General features: G+C 44.6%; 1 pseudogene; it reads right to left on the bottom strand.

The window, feature by feature from the left end:
* Nucleotides 1–3,943: 3,943 nt before the first annotated feature.
* Nucleotides 3,944–5,477, bottom strand: LOC125507960 (annotated as a pseudogene).
* Between the last annotated feature and the right edge of the window lie 13,019 nt (nucleotides 5,478–18,496).

Consider the following 18,496-nt stretch of genomic DNA (forward strand, 5'->3'; position numbering starts at 1 on the left):
GTGGAGTAGTCCGGAGGAAGGGTCTTCCCCTTCTTGGACCCTTCGGCCTCCCCAGTTGGGGCGGCCTTCCTTCTCTTCCCTCCCCCCGCTGGAGGGGGAGAGGTCTCTTCTTCCTCCTCCTCGTCTTCACGGAAGGAGTGCGTCTTGGAGTCGTCGGATGATGAATCCGACACCTCCAGGCGCCGGGCACTCTTTCGAGTCCCCGTGGCCTTCTTCTTGGCCTTCTTCTCCGGCACCACATAGGGTGCCGGAACCAGCAGCTTCGCCAAGCAAGCGTTCGCTGGGCCTTCGGGCAAAGGAGCCGGACAGTTGATCTGTCCGGACGTCTCCTGCCAATCCTGTCAAAGGTAAGGGAGTTTAGATCCCGCATGGAGTCAAACTATGAAAAACTAATACCGCACTAACGTGACGCTGCATGCTGAATCCGCGATCCTCGGTAGCGGATGCGGGGGCCTCGGCGCCCTTGAAAAGCACCTTCCAGGCATCTTCGTACATCGTGTCGAAGAGCCTGCTCAGAGTTCGGTGCTGCGCCGGGTCGAACTCCCACAGGTTGAAAGCCCGTTGTTGACACGGGAGGATCCGGCGGATGAGCATAACCTGGACTACGTTGACAAGTTTGAACTTCTTGTCCACCAGGGTTTGGACGCGTGTTTGGAGTCCGGTCAGCTCTCCTTTTTTACCCCACGACAGGCCCGTCTCTTTCCAAGAGGTGAGCCGCGTAGGTGGTCCGGATCGGAACTCAGGGGCTGCGACCCATTCAGGGTCACGCGGCTCGGTGATGTAAAACCACCCCGATTGCCACCCCTTTAGGGTCTCCACGAAGGAGCCCTCGAGCCATAGGACGCTGGGCATCTTGCCCACCATGGCGCCTCCGCACTCCGCCTGGGTGCCGCGCACCACCTTTGGCTTGACATTGAAAGTCTTGAGCCATAGGCCGAAATGGGGGCGGATGCAGAGGAAAGCCTCGCACACGACGATAAACGCCGAGATGTTGAGGACAAAGTTCGGGGCCAGATCGTGGAAATCCAGGCCATAATAGAACATGAGCCCCCGGACAAATGGGTGGAGAGGGAAGCCCAGTCCACGGAGGAAATGGGGGAGGAACACCACCCTCTCATGGGGCCTAGGGGTGGGGATGAGCTGCCCCTCTTCGGGAAGCCGGTGTGCAATGTCGTTAGACAAGTATCCGACCTTCCTCAGTTTTTTGATGTGTCCCTCCGTGACGGAGGAGACCATCCACTTGCCTCCCGCTCTGGACATGGCTGGAGAAAGTTGATGTGGGGTGTGCGAACTTGGGCGCTGGAGCTCGAGTGCACGGAAATGGATAGGCAAAGGAGGAAGAAGGCATGGATGAAAAGGTGAATCCTTATCCCCTTATATGGGCAGATGCGACTATGCGTCCCCACCAGCCTGGCAAAACTCGCTTATCTCCCAAGCGCCGTAATCAATGGCGCGGTTGGGTTACCCACGCCCGTATTGATGAGAATCCCGGAATACGGGGACACGATCTCTGCTTTGACAAGATGTGCCAAGGAAACTGCCTCGCTAAACGCGTTGAGGTGGGGCAGTAAAACGATTCGAATAAAGACTTGGCCGTGGTGTGATGTCACGCTACGGAATACGTTAGCAGATTAGATTTGTGTAAATATTATTCTCTCTATGGCAATATGTGGAAACTTATTTTGCAGAGCCGGACACTACCTTTGTGTTCAAAATCTTCTATGAAGTACTTGGAGGAGGAACCCGCCTTGCAATGCCGAAGACGATCTGCGCGCCGGACTCGTCGTCATTGAAGCCTGGTTCAGGGGCTACTGAGGGAGTCCTGGATTAGGGGGTGTCCGGATAACCGGACTATACCTTCGGCCGGACTCCTGGACTATGAAGATACAAGATTGAAGACTTCGTCCCGTGTCCGGAAGGGACTTTTCTTGGCGTGGAAGGCAAGCTTGGCGATACGGATATGTAGGTCTCCTACCATTGTAACCGACTCTGTGTAACCCTGGCCCTCTCCGGTGTCTATATAAGCCGGAGGGTTTTAGTCCGTAGGACGGACAACAATCATACCGTAGGCTAGCTTCTAGGGTTTAGCCTCCTTGATCTCGTGGTAGATCTACTCTTGTACTACCCATATCATCAATATTAATCAAGCAGGAGTAGGGTTTTACCTCCATCGAGAGGGCCCGAATCTGGGTAAAAACATCGTGTCCCTTGTCTCCTGTTACCATCCGCCTAGACGCACACTTTGGGACCCCCTACCCGAGATTCGCCGGTTTTGACACCGACAACCATGCCAGTGCGACCGCGCCATCCCGCAGATCTTTCCTTGGCGAGACTGAAAAGGCGAGAGAGTGTGAGACTACTCCGAGTGGGTTGAGGACAAAGCGCATCATAAGGGCATAAGGTTGAATCAGCTGGCGGGCGCTCCTCGCCTACTTGCAGAAATGGAAGTCGCACTCACGTCGGCCTTATCCTGGATATGGGACACACATGCGTTTGTCTACTGCGTGATTGTGGAAGTTGCGGCAGCCGAAGCCCTCCCCCCGCCTACGAGGTCGCTTTCAAGAGAAGGCGATCCCGTAGTTTAATTAGTAGAGAATTATAGTTTTAAAATTGTTCAAACCGTAGTTCTTATCTTTTTTGAATCCATTTTTGTAAATCCATGATGAACCCCTAGTACGGGAAAATTTCCATTATTGAGGTGGGCGACGAAGATATCTTCTAGCCACTGATAAACAGGTCCCATGGGGGAAAATCATATGGACCACACTTTATGTCGATTCAGAGTTTGCGTGTTGCCTCTCGAGCCTTCAAATGCATATGAAGCGCATTTTATATGCATTATGACGGTCATAAATATGATGACTCTAGAGTTACCTCCAAGCTTGAAAAGCCGCATCAGTTGTCCATCACAAAGGCTGAGAATTTTAGACTATTGAACACACCATCGCCGATGACACACCTCTTGCAATAATGAGGACAACACAACCATGAATACAGCCACTATAATTTGTTTTTCGACTATAGTTGATCAGGACATGATGGTCAAGTAACGAGACGGACTTTGGTTGCATTGTCCTCTCCAACATCGCTTTGGATCCAAGAGAAACTAGTTTAAATTTTGACAACTAAAAATGTTAACATTTTATCATCAATCTGCAAGCAGAAGCACCAAAATAAGTACATGAGCTTGTGAGTAACACCATGGCAAGTTTGAGAAACTGTCAGTGTATGATCCTAACATATATATACCTCAGCAAAGCTGAAAGTTCAGTATTAAAGGCACATATAAGAATGATCGTTATGGCCAACCAAAGCATACAGATTATACACCATCTCTGAAGAACATAGAAAGATCAGTATGGTTATTCCTAGTTCAAGAACATAGAAGGATCGCTACGGTGATAAAGGCCAGACGAGAAATATATCTGCACATGTAAAAAAAGCATCACCATCTCAAAAGTTTTTCCAGACAAAATTGACATCAATCATCTGTGCTCTCAAAATACACCAGGCCGAAAGTATGTTTTTTAGTAGAGGGCTCGACACATCATTTGTGGAATGCTGACCTCTCCTTCCATGGCGCACATCACCAAAGGAAAAATATTAGGCAGAGGGGAAGCTTGTTGGGTACTGGATCGAGATTTCCAGGATTGCTGTAACCAGAGATCTTGGTGACTCTGTTTTATTTGAACTGAATCGACGTTCACTGCATTTTCAGAAAACATCTAGAGGTAGTAGACAAGACAATGCGCCGAGCAATATATATGAGAATAAAAGTATAAACCGACTTCTAGGGAACTTGCACAGTGCGGCAATGCAGATCAATATTGACGCTTATACCTAAGTTTACAAGATCATTTACTCCACGATCACACACGTCATGAATCAAAAGTAAGACACACAAACTACGACCGGTCTCGGGAACCTCACATATACATATTATCGGATGTAATTACGCTTTCGAAGCAAGCTTGGCAATGAGCTCATTCAAAACAGAGGGATATGTGACTGTAATATGCTCCCAGTCACTGGTTGCCATTACTTCTTGCAAACTGGAGGGGGATTGGACTCCGAGGAAATTCAGGCATGCCTCCTTCAAATCGTGGCAATGGTGCTGCTCAGCTATCGCAAGTGTGGACGTCACCGAGCTCACATCCATGCACTCAGACAACCCCTCTTCACAGCAGAACTTGAGCCGTTGGATATCATATCTGTCCGCAGCTACAAGCAAGTCTTGCATCCATTGCATCCATGCTGCATAGACTTCTTCATCCAATTCTTGTTCTTCCTCATCTTCTGCCTCATGATTCTCCATCTTGGGAAATGAGTCTGTGTAGATGAAACTAAGCAAAGCCCTGAACACATTTGCTTCCATGTCTTCTATCTGTATGTCACACGTTGCAGCCCCCTCCTTCATGGGACCAAAGAGTTGTGCCATGAAGACTGGAGATCGGGCTGCAAGCACACATCGGTGTGCGGCGATTGTCTCGCCGCTGACATTGAATGTCACGTCAGCGCCTACCTTGGTTTCAAAGAGATGGTTCAAATGCTGCATCGTCGTCCTTGAGATGCTTTGACTGTTCAAGGGCATCTCTTCTCACAGCATCGTCGAAGCCCCTAATAGAATCATCGTCGGAGAAGCTGTGTGTTTGAGTTTCACGAATGCATATTGGATTTTGCCACTCAACCTGATCGACGAAACTAAACCCGAACCGCACATTCACGGGCTTGGCGACATCGTCATCGAGAAGGACAAGATGGAGGGAAACACAGTCGGCATTGTGCGAGCTGTCACCGTTTGGCGCGTAACTGATGCACCAGCGATGGCCTCCTACGACGAATGGGCGAGACATGACGCGCTTGCCATTGGGTAGCATCTCTTTTGTTTGCGTGTAGCCCTCCACCACAAACAGGTGGTAGCCGCTGGCCGCGCCGGCGTCGACGTCCGACGTGGTGGAAAGGCACAGCTTGCCGTTGGTGATGACAGATACGCCGGCGAATGGCATGACGGATCTGCAGATCAGAACAGATATAGCTCGAGTGAAACTAGTGAACCGAACATTGACATTTGTTAAAATTCCAGAGTTGAGATCGCGGAATTGAGGGGCCGAACCTGATCACGTCCCGCCGCCGCGCAACGGAGGAAGTTTCCGCTTGCATGCTCCCGCTTGTACTTGCCGCGTCGCGCCCGGAGGCAGCACGAAGACGCTGCGCGGCCCCCGAGCCGCCGGAGACACCCAGACGCCCGCGACCACGCGCCGCGCCGCTCGTCTGCTTTCTCTGCACCATGCTGCCCCGCCGAGAGCCGCCAGGGGCTCGTGGGTGCCTGCTTTTTTCTTTTTTGACTGAGGAGGCAATCGTGGGTGCTTGCTTTATTTTTTGGAGGCAAATCGTGGATGCTTGCTGAGAGTTAGGGTTTTGTCACTTAGCAGGTATTTGGGCTGATATGGACCTTGCAGTCTTTTTGTGCGGCCCATTTGCATTAAGCCTACATATATTGTGTAATTACTGCTTGCGAAAAGGAGTACTCGTTGCAAAGATCACCCCCATCTTTCCAGGTTGTGACAAGTGGCGCGCTGCATGTGCGCCACTTGTCGCAACCAGGAGTTTTCCTTTTTTTCGTAGATCCGTTTATTTAAAACATTTTATTTTTAAACTGTGCGTTCAAATCTTGAACCGTTTTCATTGTTGGATTCCTCGCGTCGAGATATTCAAAACTACATCCCATGTTGATAGGTTTTGATGAACTTTTTTTCACAAAAAAAATCGGTCAAAAAAAACAGGACAAAAAAGCCGAACGGGGAGCATGGTTTTTCCCATTTCGAAAGAGACACGCCCGTGCCTCTCGTGAAATCACAACCGTATCTCTCGCGGAGGCAAAACCGTGCCTCTCACGGAAGGAAAAAAGAAAAACACATTTTTTTCTTTTTCAGGGGGCACGGTCGTGCCTCTCGCGAAAGCACAACCATGCCTCTCATTAAAGAGAAAAACCGGAAAACATGTTTTTTTTCGTGTCCGATAGGCATGGCCATGCCTCTCGCGGAAGCAACGAAAGGAAAAAAACAGAAAACACATTTTTTTCGTTTCTGAGAGGCACGACCATGACTCTCGCGAAAGCACAACCGTGCCTCTCGCAGAAGCAAAACCATGCCTCTTGCGGAAGGAAAAAACAAAAAGAAACATTTTTTTTCTGTTTTCGAGAGGCACGACCGTGACTCTCGCGAAAGCAAAACAATGCCTATTGGGGAAGCAAAACCGTGATTCTAGCGGAAGGAAAAAAAAGAAAACGCTTTTTTTCGCGTAAAAAATTTGTTTTTGATTTTTTTTTCCAAAAGCTAAAGAAGATCGGTGGAAAACCGAAACATCGAAAAAAACCGTTTAAAAAGCTGAAAATGCATGCGGAAAAATAAAAAAAAAATCCAGAGGGAGCGCCCCGAGCTCGTTAATTAGTTGCTCCTGACTGATTGTGTGAAGCTTTTATTTCCTTTTGAAACTGTGAAGATTTTATTTTTGAGACATGAAGATTATTTCTTTGGCAGTTCCTTTATTAAGCTCAGTGCGTCAAAATGCCAGCTCACCTGTAGTCCAATTTGTTTTCGGTTTCTTTTCTAATCTATTCTACATGAACACTTTTTAAGAAATGTGAATTTCAAAAAATGTGCGAACTGAGACGTTCAGATGGTAAGGTTTCTTGTGGTGAAACAGCCCGCCAGGATTCAAGTTCTAAACTTGATACTGGTACTCGCATATTCATATATTTACTTTAGACTTTCCGGCTATGTTTGTTTAGTGGGAAAGACACATTTTCGTCAACTATGAGACATCTTTAATGACTTTGTCAATCTCAACATATTATATCGGCTCAATATCTTGGGGGATAAGGATAGGATGTGTGTGTGTGTTCATACAAGTGAGTGTGCATTCATATATGTGAGCATCTGCGTTTGTTTTGTGTCAACAAAATTCCGAAAAAGTCATTTTTTTTGTAAATTTAAAAAAATAAAAAATTCATGAAATTTTAAAAATTAGTTCGCTAAAAATATTTACAGTTTTTTTATAAATTATTAATGCATTTTCAAAAGTGATCACATCTTCTTAAAAATACTTCACACATTTAAAAAAACCTCCACATATTTTGTGAAAATTATCATAATTTCTAGGAAAATGTTCATGCATTTTTTAAAGTGGTCTCGTCTCTCTAAAAATAGTTTCCACATTTAAAATAATACATTCCACATTTTTTTTGAACATGTTGATAGTTTTCTAAGAAAATATTCGTGTGTCTTGAAAAAATATTCATGGTTTTAAATGCCGAATAGGGTTGGCCCACCACATATTCATGATCTTTTGAACATGTTGATAGTTTTTGAACAAAAGAAAGAAACCAAATGGTATACGAGCAAACTGAATAAAGAAAAGAAAATTCAAGCAGAAAACCAAATGAGCACTCCCATAACGAATTTAAATGCCGAATAGGGTTAGCCTACTACATCCACTTGCGTGTTTTCTCAACTACCTACCTTACCGTAGTGGATCCGGCTTGCCTGCTCCCTCCCGTTGCTCCCATCCGTGCTCCCACTTCATCATACAACTGTCTTTTTCTTTTTTTCTTTTTAATCTAACCCCCTCCCCCCCCCCCCCCCCCCCCCCGCCTGATTTTAAGGGGGTGGGGCGGGCCTTATTTTGTTTCAATCAAATCATGCCACGTATGCGGGAGTACGGATGGGCGCACGCTGGGGGAGCAGGCAAGTCTCGTCCTACCGTAGTGAGAGGCAGATAGAAGCTTCCTTTTCAGGTGCGGGCTTTTGGAGGCCGAGCTTCAGGGAGCGTTTTGAAAAACCAAATTTCTACAACACAAAAAAAATGAATTTTTTTTGCGAACAATCGTGCACATGTGTATTATGTATGTGTGAAAATTCATAACCATATACTTCCACACATGGCATACAGAAAAGGCCAAAAGCGTATTTCTAAGATGGGCCGATCTTTGTTGTTGTTGGTCCGGACTTTTCTTATACAACCAACAAAACACAGAAAAATCGAATGATTTTTCACGCGTGCAGAAAACGTATATGTTCCTATGGAAGTTCTTTTGAAACTTTGAAATATCACTTTCGAATTGTTTAAAATAGCGAACTCCGTGGAGCAAGGCCTCCATTGGCATTTTCCACTTCTTTTTCAGCCTTTAGTAGAAGTTCTTTTTAAAGATAAACTATGTGTCATTCATTCAACTGTTGGACTATGAACCCACACATAGTCACGATTTAGAGGCAACTAGAAGACCACATGCATAACACCCTGCAGAAAGTACCCACAAAAAATGAAAGTACAACTCTATGGGACCTAAATGCAAGAGTCGCCATTGTCACCCATGCTTTGTCGGACAGAAGGGAGACACCAACTTGCCCAAAACGAAAGAAACATCATAGCAGACAACGTTCAGTTGTGAGACGATGAAACGGACCGTTGTGTGACCCGAGACCTTGTGGCTCGTCGGTCGAGGATCATCCCCACGGTTTTCGGCCCACGGCCTTGCCGCCCTCAATCGACACCATAACCATCAAAGAGGAGACCTGGAGTTGCCATCCAGCAACCACCCAGGATGTACGGAAACAGCAATCTTCCAGATGGTCGCTGCCACTGTGCTTGAGAGAGACATCAACAACAACCCCGCTGCATTGGGAACAAGGCTACCAATCCTGACCACGGCTATGGATCAGCCGTCGTCGTGACAATGGGATCAAAGCATGCATAGCCTCCACAAAGTAGTTGTTGCTGCCGCGCCAACCTTGCTTGAACATAGAACCAACTAGATCTGGCACCGAGAATAGAGGATGTTGCATCAGTGACGAATCCGGAGAAAATATATTCCCTACCGCCATCGGCGCCACCAGAAAGGAGACCATGGACGACTGAACCCTAAGCAAACTAGCCACACTACTGCTACTACACGTCGCACGTAGGGTCATGCAAAGATTTTTGGCAAAACCCCTCAAGCACTAGCGCAACCCATGGTTCTAGGTTCTTTAATTTATTTATTGAGGTGTGCATCTTTACTATTAATGAGGAGTTGATAAGGATGTGCTACCTCTTGAGCATGCGTTGGTTTTCCCTTGAAGAAGAAAGGGTGATGCAACAAAGTAGCGTAAGTATTTCCCTCAGTTTTTGAGAGCCAATGTATCAATCCAGTAGGAGATTACACGCAAGTCGCCTAACACCTGCACAAACAATCAAGAACCATGCAACCAACGCGATAAAGGGGTTGTTAATCCCTTCACGGCCACTTGCAGAAGTGAGATCTGATAAAGATAATAAGATAATTATTTTTGATATTTTTGTTGTATAGATTGAAAAGTAAAGATTGAAAAATAAAATAAATAGTAAACTAGAATTGTAGATCGGGAACTTATATGATATAAAATAGACCCAGGGGCCATAGGTTTCACTAGTGGCTTCTCTCATGATAGCATATGTTACGGCGAGTGACAAATTACTGCCGAGCAATTGATAGAAAAGCGCATAGTTATGAGAATATCTAGGCATGATCATGAATATAAGCATCACGTCCGTGTCAAGTAGACCGAAATGATTCTGCATCTACTACTATTACTCCACACATCGACCGCTATCCAATATGCATCTAGAGTATTAAGTTCATAAGAACAGAGTAACACATTAGGCAAGATGACATGATGTAGAGGGATAAACTCAAGAAATATGATATAAACCCCATTTTTTTTATCCTCGATGGCAACAATACAATACGTGCCTTGCTGCCCCTACTGTCACTGGGAAAGGACACCGCAAGAAAGATCAATCTAGTAGGACAAACTAAACCGATAATTCGAAGAGACTTGCAAAGATATCAAATCATGCAAATAAGAATTCAGAGAAGAACCAAATATTGTTCATAGATAAACTTGATTATAAATCCACAATTCATCAGATCTCGGCAAACACACCGCAAAAGAATATTATATCGAATAGATCTCCAAGAACATCGAGGAGAACTTTGTATTGAGAACCAAAGAGAGAGAAGAAGCAATCTAGCTAATAACTATGGACCCGAAGGTCTGTGATAAACTACTCACACATCATCGGAGAGGCTATGGTGTTGATGTAGAAGCCCTCCGTGATCGATTCCCCCTCCGGCAGATCGCCGGAAAAGGCCCTAGATGGTATCTCACGGGTATAGAAGGTTGCGGCGGTGGAAAAGTAGTTTTGTGGCTCTCTTGGATGTTTTTATGATATAAGAGTATATATAGGCGAAAGAAGTACGTCGGTGGAGCTCTATGGGGCCCACGAGGGTGGGGGCGCGCCCTCCTGCCTCGTGAAAGCTTCGCGGAGTTCCAGACTTCAACTCCAAGTCTCCTGGTTTACGTTTGTTCTAAGAAAGATCCTCGCGAAGGTTTCGTTCCGTTTGGATTCCGTTTGATATTCCTTTTCTGCGAAACACTGAAATAGGCAAAAAAACAGAAACTGGCACTGGGCCTCCAGTTAATAGGTTAGTCCCAAAAATAATATAAAAGTGCATATTAAAGCCCATTAAACAACCACAACAGATAATATAATAGCACGGAACAATAAAAAATTATAGATACGTGGGAGACGTATCAGGATGCTACATCCTCTTTTTGCAAATATCAATGGGCCCAACTCTCTTCCACGACAAGGCATCCAAGCGTATTAATGCTCCATCCGACCCTCGTGTCTATGCTTCTAAACTTAAAAGAAACTACATCCAACTAGGGAACCTTGGCGGTGCTACCTCTTGAGCACTGTGTTGGTTTTCCCTTGAAGAAGAAAGTGTGCTGCAGCAAAGTAGCGTAAGTATTTCCCTCACTTTATGAGAACCAAGGTATCAATCCAGTAAGAGATCACACTCAAGTCCCACGCACCTACACAGACAAATAAGAACCGCGCAACCAACGTGATAAAGGGGTTGCCAATCCCTTCACGGTCACTTACGAGAGTGAGACCTCATAGATATGATAAGATAATATTTTTGGTATTTTTATGATAAAGAGAAATAAAGATGCAAAGTAAAATAAACGACAATAGAAATAACTAAGTGTTGGAAGATTAATATGATGGAAGATAAGACCCGGGGGCCATAGGTTTCACTAGTGGCTTCTCTCAAGAGCATAAGTATTGTGGTGGGTAAACGAATTACTGTCAAGCAATTGATAGAATTGAGCATAGTTATGAGAATATCTAGGTATGATCATGTTGAGGAACGTAGTAATTTCAAAAAATTTCCTACGCACACGCAAGATCATGGTGATGCATAGCAACGAGAGGGGAGAGTGTTGTCTACGTACCCTTGTAGACCGGCAACGGAAGTGTTGACACAACGTAGAGGAAGTAGTCGTGCGTCTTCCCGGTCTGACCGATCCAAGTACCGAACGTACGACACCTCCGAGTTCTGCACACATTCAACTCGGTGACGTCCCTCGAGTTCCGATCTAGAAAAACGTTGAGGGAGAGTTTCGTCAGCCGTCTCTAAAGCATAACCCCAAAACGATAACGGTAAATCAGTAAGAGACATCATAGATCGCACCATATCTAATAAAGTACGATTACGACGTTCGGACACACCATTACGCTGTGGTGTTCCGGGTGGCGTGAGTTGCGAAACTATTCCGCATTGTTTCAAATGTAGACCAAACTCGTAACTCAAATATTCTCCTCCACGATCAGATCGTAGAAACTTTATTTTCTTGTTACGATGATTTTCAACTTCACTCTGAAATTCTTTGAACTTTTCAAATGTTTCAGACTTATGTTTCATTAAGTAGATATACCCATATCTGCTTAAATCATCTGTGAAGGTGAGAAAATAACGATATCCGCCACGAGCCTCAACATTCATTGGACCACATACATCTGTATGTATGATTTCCAACAAATCCGTTGCTCTAGTACCGGAGAACGGCGTTTTAGTCATCTTACCCATGAGGCACGGTTCGCAAGTACCAAGTGATTCATAATCAAGTAGTTCCAAAAGTCCACCAGTATGGAGTTTCTTCATGCGCTTTACACCGATATGACCTAAATGGCAGTGCCACAAATAAGTTGCACTATCATTATCAACTCTGCATCTTTTGATTTCAACATTATGAATATGTGTATCACTACTATCGAGATTTATCAAAAATAGACCACTCTTCAAGGGTGCATGACCATAAAAGATATTACTCATATAAATAGAACAACCATTATTCTCTGATTTAAATGAATAACCGTCTCACATCAAACAAGATCCAGATATAATGTTCATGCTCAACGCTGGCACCAAATAAAAATTATTTAGGTCTAATACTAATCACGAAGGTAGATGTAGAGGTAGCGTGCCGACCGCGATCACATCGACTTTGGAACCATTTCCCACGCGCATCGTCACCTCGTCCTTAGTCAATCTTCGCTTAATCCGTAGCCCCTGTTTTGAGTTGCAAATGTTAGCAACAGAACCAGTATCAAATACCCAGGTGCTACTGCGAGCATTAGTAAGGTACACATCAATAACATGTATATCACATATACCTTTGTTCACTTTGTCATCCTTCTTATCCGCCAAATACTTGGGACAATTCTGCTTCCAGTGACCAGTCTGCTTGCAGTAGAAGCACTCAGTCTCAGGCTTAGGTCCAGACTTGGGTTTATTCTCCTGAGCAGCAACTTGTTTGCTATTCTTCTTGAAGTTCCCTTTCTTCTTCCCTTTGACCTTTTTCTTGAAACTGGTGGTCTTATTGACCATCAACACTTGATGCTCCTTCTTGATTTCTACCTCCGCGGCTTTTAGCATCGCGAAGAGCTCAGGAATAGTTTTATTCATCCCTTGCATATTATAGTTCATCACGAAACTTTTGTAGCTCGGTGGCAGTGATTGAAGAACTCTGTCAATGACACTATCAACAGGAAGATTAACCCCCAGTTGAGTCAAGTGATTATGATACCCAGACATTTTGAGTATATGTTCACTGACAAAACTATTCTCCTCCATCTTGCAGCTATAGAACTTATTGGAGACTTCATATCTCTCAATCCGGGCATTTGCTTGAAATATTAACTTCAACGCCTGGAACATCTCATATGCTCCATGACGTTCAAAACGTCGTTGAAGACCCGGTTCTAAGCCGTAAAGCATGGCACACTGAACTATCGAGTAGTCATCAGCTTTGCTCTGCCAGATGTTCATAACATCTGGTGTCGCTCCTGCAGTAGGCTTGGCACTTAGCGGTGCTTCCAGGACGTAATTCTTCTGTGCAGCAATGAGGATAATCCTCAAGTTACGGACCCAGTCCGTGTAATTGCTACCATCATCTTTCAACTTTGCTTTCTCAAGGAACGCATTAAAATTCAACGGAACAACAACACGAGCCATCTATCTACAATCAAACATAGACAAGCAAGATACTATCAGGTACTAAGTTCATGATAAATTTAAGTTCAATTAATCATATTACTTAAGAACTCCCACTTAGAAAGATATCCCTCTAATCCTCTAAGTGATCACGTGATCCAAATCAACTAAACCATGTCCGATCATCACGTGAGATGGAGTAGTATCAATGGTGAACATCAATATGTTGATCATATCTACTATATGATTCACGCTCGACCTTTCGGTCTCCGTGTTCCGAGGCCATATCTGTAATATGCTAGGCTCGTCAAGTTAAACCTAAGTATTCCGCGTGTGCAACTGTTTTGCACCCGTTGTATTTGAACGTAGAGCCTATCACACCTGATCATCACGTGGTGTCTCAGCACGAAGAACTTTCGCAACGGTGCATACTCAGGGAGAACACTTATACTTTGATAATTTAGTGGGGGATCATCTTATAATGCTACCGTCAATCAAAGCAAGATAAGATGCATAAAAGATAAACATCACATGCAATCAATATAAGTGATATGATATGGCCATCATCATCTTGTGCTTGTGATCTCCATCTCCGAAGCACCTTCATGATCACCATCGTCACCGGCGCGACACCTTGATCACCATCGTAGCATCGTTGTCGTCTCGCCAATCTTATGCTTCCATGACTATCGCTACCGCTTAGTGATAAAGTAAAGCATTATAGTGCAATTGCATTGCATACAATAAAGCGACAACCATATGGCTCCTGCCAGTTGCCGATAACTCGGTTACAAAACATGATCATCTCATACAATAAAATTTAGCATCATGTCTTGACCATATCATATCACAACATGCCCTGCAAAAACAAGTTAGACATCCTCTACTTTGTTGTTGCAAGTTTTACGTGGCTGCTACGGGCTTAGCAAGAACCGTTCTTACCTACGCATCAAAACCACAACGATAGTTTGTCAAGTTGGTGCTGTTTTAACCTTCGCAAGGACCGGGCGTAGCCACACTTGGTTCAACTAAAGTTGGAGAAACTGACACCCGCCAGCCACCTGTGTGCAAAGCACGTCGGTAGAACCAGTCTCGCGTAAGAGTACGCGTAATGTCGGTCCGGGCCGCTTCATCCAACAATACCGCCGAACCAAAGTATGACATGCTGGTAAGCAGTATGACTTATATCGCCCACAACTCACTTGTGTTCTACTCGTGCACAACATCAACGCATAAAACCTAGGCTCTGATACCACTGTTGGGGAACATAGTAATTTCAAAAAATTTCCTATGGACACGCAAGATCATGGTGATGCATAGCAATGAGAGGGGAGAGTGTTGTCTACGTACCCTTGTAGACCGGCAATGGAAGTGTTGACACAACATAGAGGAAGTAGTCGTGCGTCTTCCCGGTCCGACCGATCCAAGTACCGAATGTACGGCACCTCCAAATTCTGCACACGTTCAACTCGGTGACGTCCCTCGAGTTCCGATCTAGCAAAACGTTGAGGGAGAGTTTCATCAGCACGACGGCGTGATGACGGTGATGATGTTCTACCGACGCAGGGCTTCACCTAAGCACCGCTACGATATGACCGAGGTGGAATATGGTGGAAGGGGGCACCGCACACGGCTAAGGAACGATCACGAGGATCAACTTGTGTGTCATGGGGTGCCCCCTTGCCTCAGTATATAAAGGAGGGAGAGGGGTAGGTGCGGCCGGCCCTATGGGTGCGCCTGGAGGAGTCCTACTCCAACCGGTAGTAGGACTCCCCCCTCTTGCCTTGTTGGAAAAGGAAGGAGGAAGGGAGAAAGAGGAAAGGGGGGCGCCGCCCCCCTTCCTTGTCCTATTCGGACTAGGGGGGAGGGGGCGCGCGGCCTGCCCTGGCCGGCCCTCCTCTTCTCCCTTATGGCCCATGTAGGCCCAATAACCCCCCCCCTCGGGGGGGGGGGGTCCGGTAACCCCCCGGTACTCCGGTAAAATCCCGATTTCACCCGAAACGTTTCCGATATCCAAATATAGGCTTCCAATATATCAATCCTTATGTCTCGGCCATTTTTAGACTCCTCGTCATGTCCGTGATCACATCCGGGACTCCGAACTACCTTCGGTACATCAAAACACAAAAACCCTAATTACGATCGTCACCGAACTTTAAGCGTGCGAACCCTACGGGTTCGAGAACTATGTAGACATGACTGAGACACGTCTCCGGTCAATAACGAATAGCGGAACCTGGATGCTCATATTGGCTCCTACATATTCTACGAAGATCTTTATCGGTCATACCGCATAACAACATACCTTGTTCCCTTTGTCATCGGTATGTTACTTGCCCGAGATTCGATCGTCGGTATCTCAATACCTAGTTCAATCTCGTTACCGGCAAGTCTCTTTACTCGTTCCGTAATACATCATCCTGCAACTAACTTATTAGTTGCAATGCTTGCAAGGCTTGAGTGATGTGCATTACCAAGAGGGCCCAGAGATACCTCTCCGACAATCGGAGTGACAAATCCTAATCTCGTAATACGCCAACCCAACAAGTACCTTCGGAGACACCTATAGAGCACCTTTATAATCACCCAGTTACGTTGTGACGTTTGGTAGCACATAAAGTGTTCCTCCGGTAAACGGGAGTTGCATAATCTCATAGTCATAGGAACATGTATAAGTTATGAAGAAAGCAATAGCAACAAACTAAATGATCAAGTGCTAAGCTAACGGAATGGGTCAAGTCAATCACATCATTCTCCTAATGATGTGATCCCGTTAATCAAATGACAACTCATGTCTATGGTCAGGAAACATAATCATCTTTCATTAACGAGCTAGTCAAGTAGAGGCATACTAGTGACTCTCTGTTTTTGTCTATGTATTCACACATGTATTATGTTTCTGGTTAATACAATTCTAGCATGAATAATAAACATTTATCATGATATAAGGAAATAAATAATAACTTTATTATTGCCTCTAGGGCATATTTCCTTCAGATCATGCATATAGGCATCACGTCCATGACAAGTAGACCGAAACGATTCTGCATCTACTACTATTACTCCACACATCGACCGCTATCCAGCATGCATCTAGAGTATTAACTTCATAAGAACAGAGTAATGCTTTAAGTAAGATGACATGATGTAGAGGGATAAACTCATGCAATATGATATAAACCCCATCTTTTTATCCTCGATGGCAACAATACAATACGTGTCGGTTCCCTTTCTGTCACTTGGATCGAGCACCGCAAGATTGAACCCAAAGCTAAGCGCTTCTCCCATTGCAAGAAAGATCAATCTAGTAGGCCAAAACCAAACTGATAATTCGAAGAGACTTGCAAAGATAAACCAATCATACATAAAATAATTCAGAGGAGAATCAAATATTGTTCATAGATAATCTGGATCATAAACCCACAATTCATCGGATCTCGACAAACACACCGCAAAAGAAGATTAATCGAATAGATCTCCAAGAAGATCGAGGAGAACTTTGTATTGATATCCAAAGAGAGAGAAGAAGCCATCTAGCTAATAACTATGGACCCGTAGGTCTGAAATAAACTACTCACACATCACCGGAGAGGCCATGGAGTTGATGTAGAGGCCCTCCGTGATCAATGCTCCCTCCGGCAGAGCTCCAGAAAAGGCCCCAAGATGGGATCTCTCGGGCAGAGAAGGTTGCGGCGGTGGAATTAGGTTTTCGTGGTGCTCCTGGTTGTTTGGGGGTACGTGGATATATATAGGAGGAAGAAGTACGTCGGTGGAGCAACGAAGGGCCCACGAGGGGGGTAGGCGCGCCCCCTGCCTCGTGCCCTCCTCGATCATTTGTTGACGCACACTCCAAGTCTCCTGGATCACGTTTGTTGAGAAAATCACGTTCCCGAAGGTTTCATTTCGTTTGGACTCCGTTTGACATTCTTTTTCGACGAAACTCTAAAATAGGCAAAAACCAACAATTTGGGCTGGGCCTCTGGTTAGTAGGTTAGTCCCAAAAATGATATAAAAGTGTAAAATAAAGCCCATTAACATCCAAAATAGATAATATAATAGCATGGAGCAATCAAAAATTATAGATACGTTGGAGACGTATCAAGCATCCCTAAGCTTAATTCCTGCTTGTCCTCGAGTAGGTAAATGATAAAAAAGAATTTTTGATATGGAATGCTTTCTAACATATTTCTCAATGTATTTTTTCTTTATTGTGGCATGAATGTTCAGATCCATAAGATTCAAGACAAAAGTTTAATATTGACATAAAAATAATAATACTTCAAGCATACTAACCAAGCAATCATGTCTTCTCAAAATAACATGGCCAAAAAAAGTTATCCCTACAAAATCATATAGTCTGGCTATGCTCTATCTTCAGCACACAAAATATTTAAATCATGCACAACCCCGATGACAAGCCAAGCAATTGTTTCAAACTTTTGATGTTCTCAAACTTTTTCAATCTTCACACAATATATGAGCGTGAGCCATGGATATAGCACTATATGTGGAATAGAATGGTGGTTTTGGAGAAGACAGAAAGGAGAAGATAGTCTCACATCAACTAGGCGTATCAACGGGCTATGGCAATGCCCATTAATAGATATCAATGTAAGTGAGTAGGGATTGCCATGCAACGGATGCACTAGAGCTATAAGTGTATGAAAGCTCAACAAAAGAACTAAGTGGGTGTGCATCCAACTTGCTTGCTCATGAAGACCTAGGGCAATTTGAGGAAGCCCATCATTGGAATATACAAGCCAAGTTCTATAATGAAAAATTCCCACTAGTATATGAAAGTGATATCATAGGAGACTCTCTATCATGAAGATCATGGTGCTACTTTGAAGCACAAGTGTGGAAAAAGGATAGTAGCATTGTCCCTTCTCTCTTTTTCTCTCTCTTTTTTTTTCTTTGGGCCTTCTTTCTTTTTTTTCTTTTTGGCCTATTTTTTTTCGTCCAGAGTCTCATCCCGACTTGTGGGGGAATTATAGTCTCCATCATCCTTTCCTCACTGGGACAATGCTCTAATAATGATGATCATCACACTTTATTTACTTACAACTCAAAAATTACAACTTGATACTTAGAACAAAATATGACTCTATGTGAATGCCTCCGGTGGTGTACCGG

Source organism: Triticum urartu, chromosome 1, assembly GCF_003073215.2.
Source record: "Triticum urartu cultivar G1812 chromosome 1, Tu2.1, whole genome shotgun sequence".
NCBI classification, from domain to species: Eukaryota; Viridiplantae; Streptophyta; class Magnoliopsida; order Poales; family Poaceae; genus Triticum; species Triticum urartu.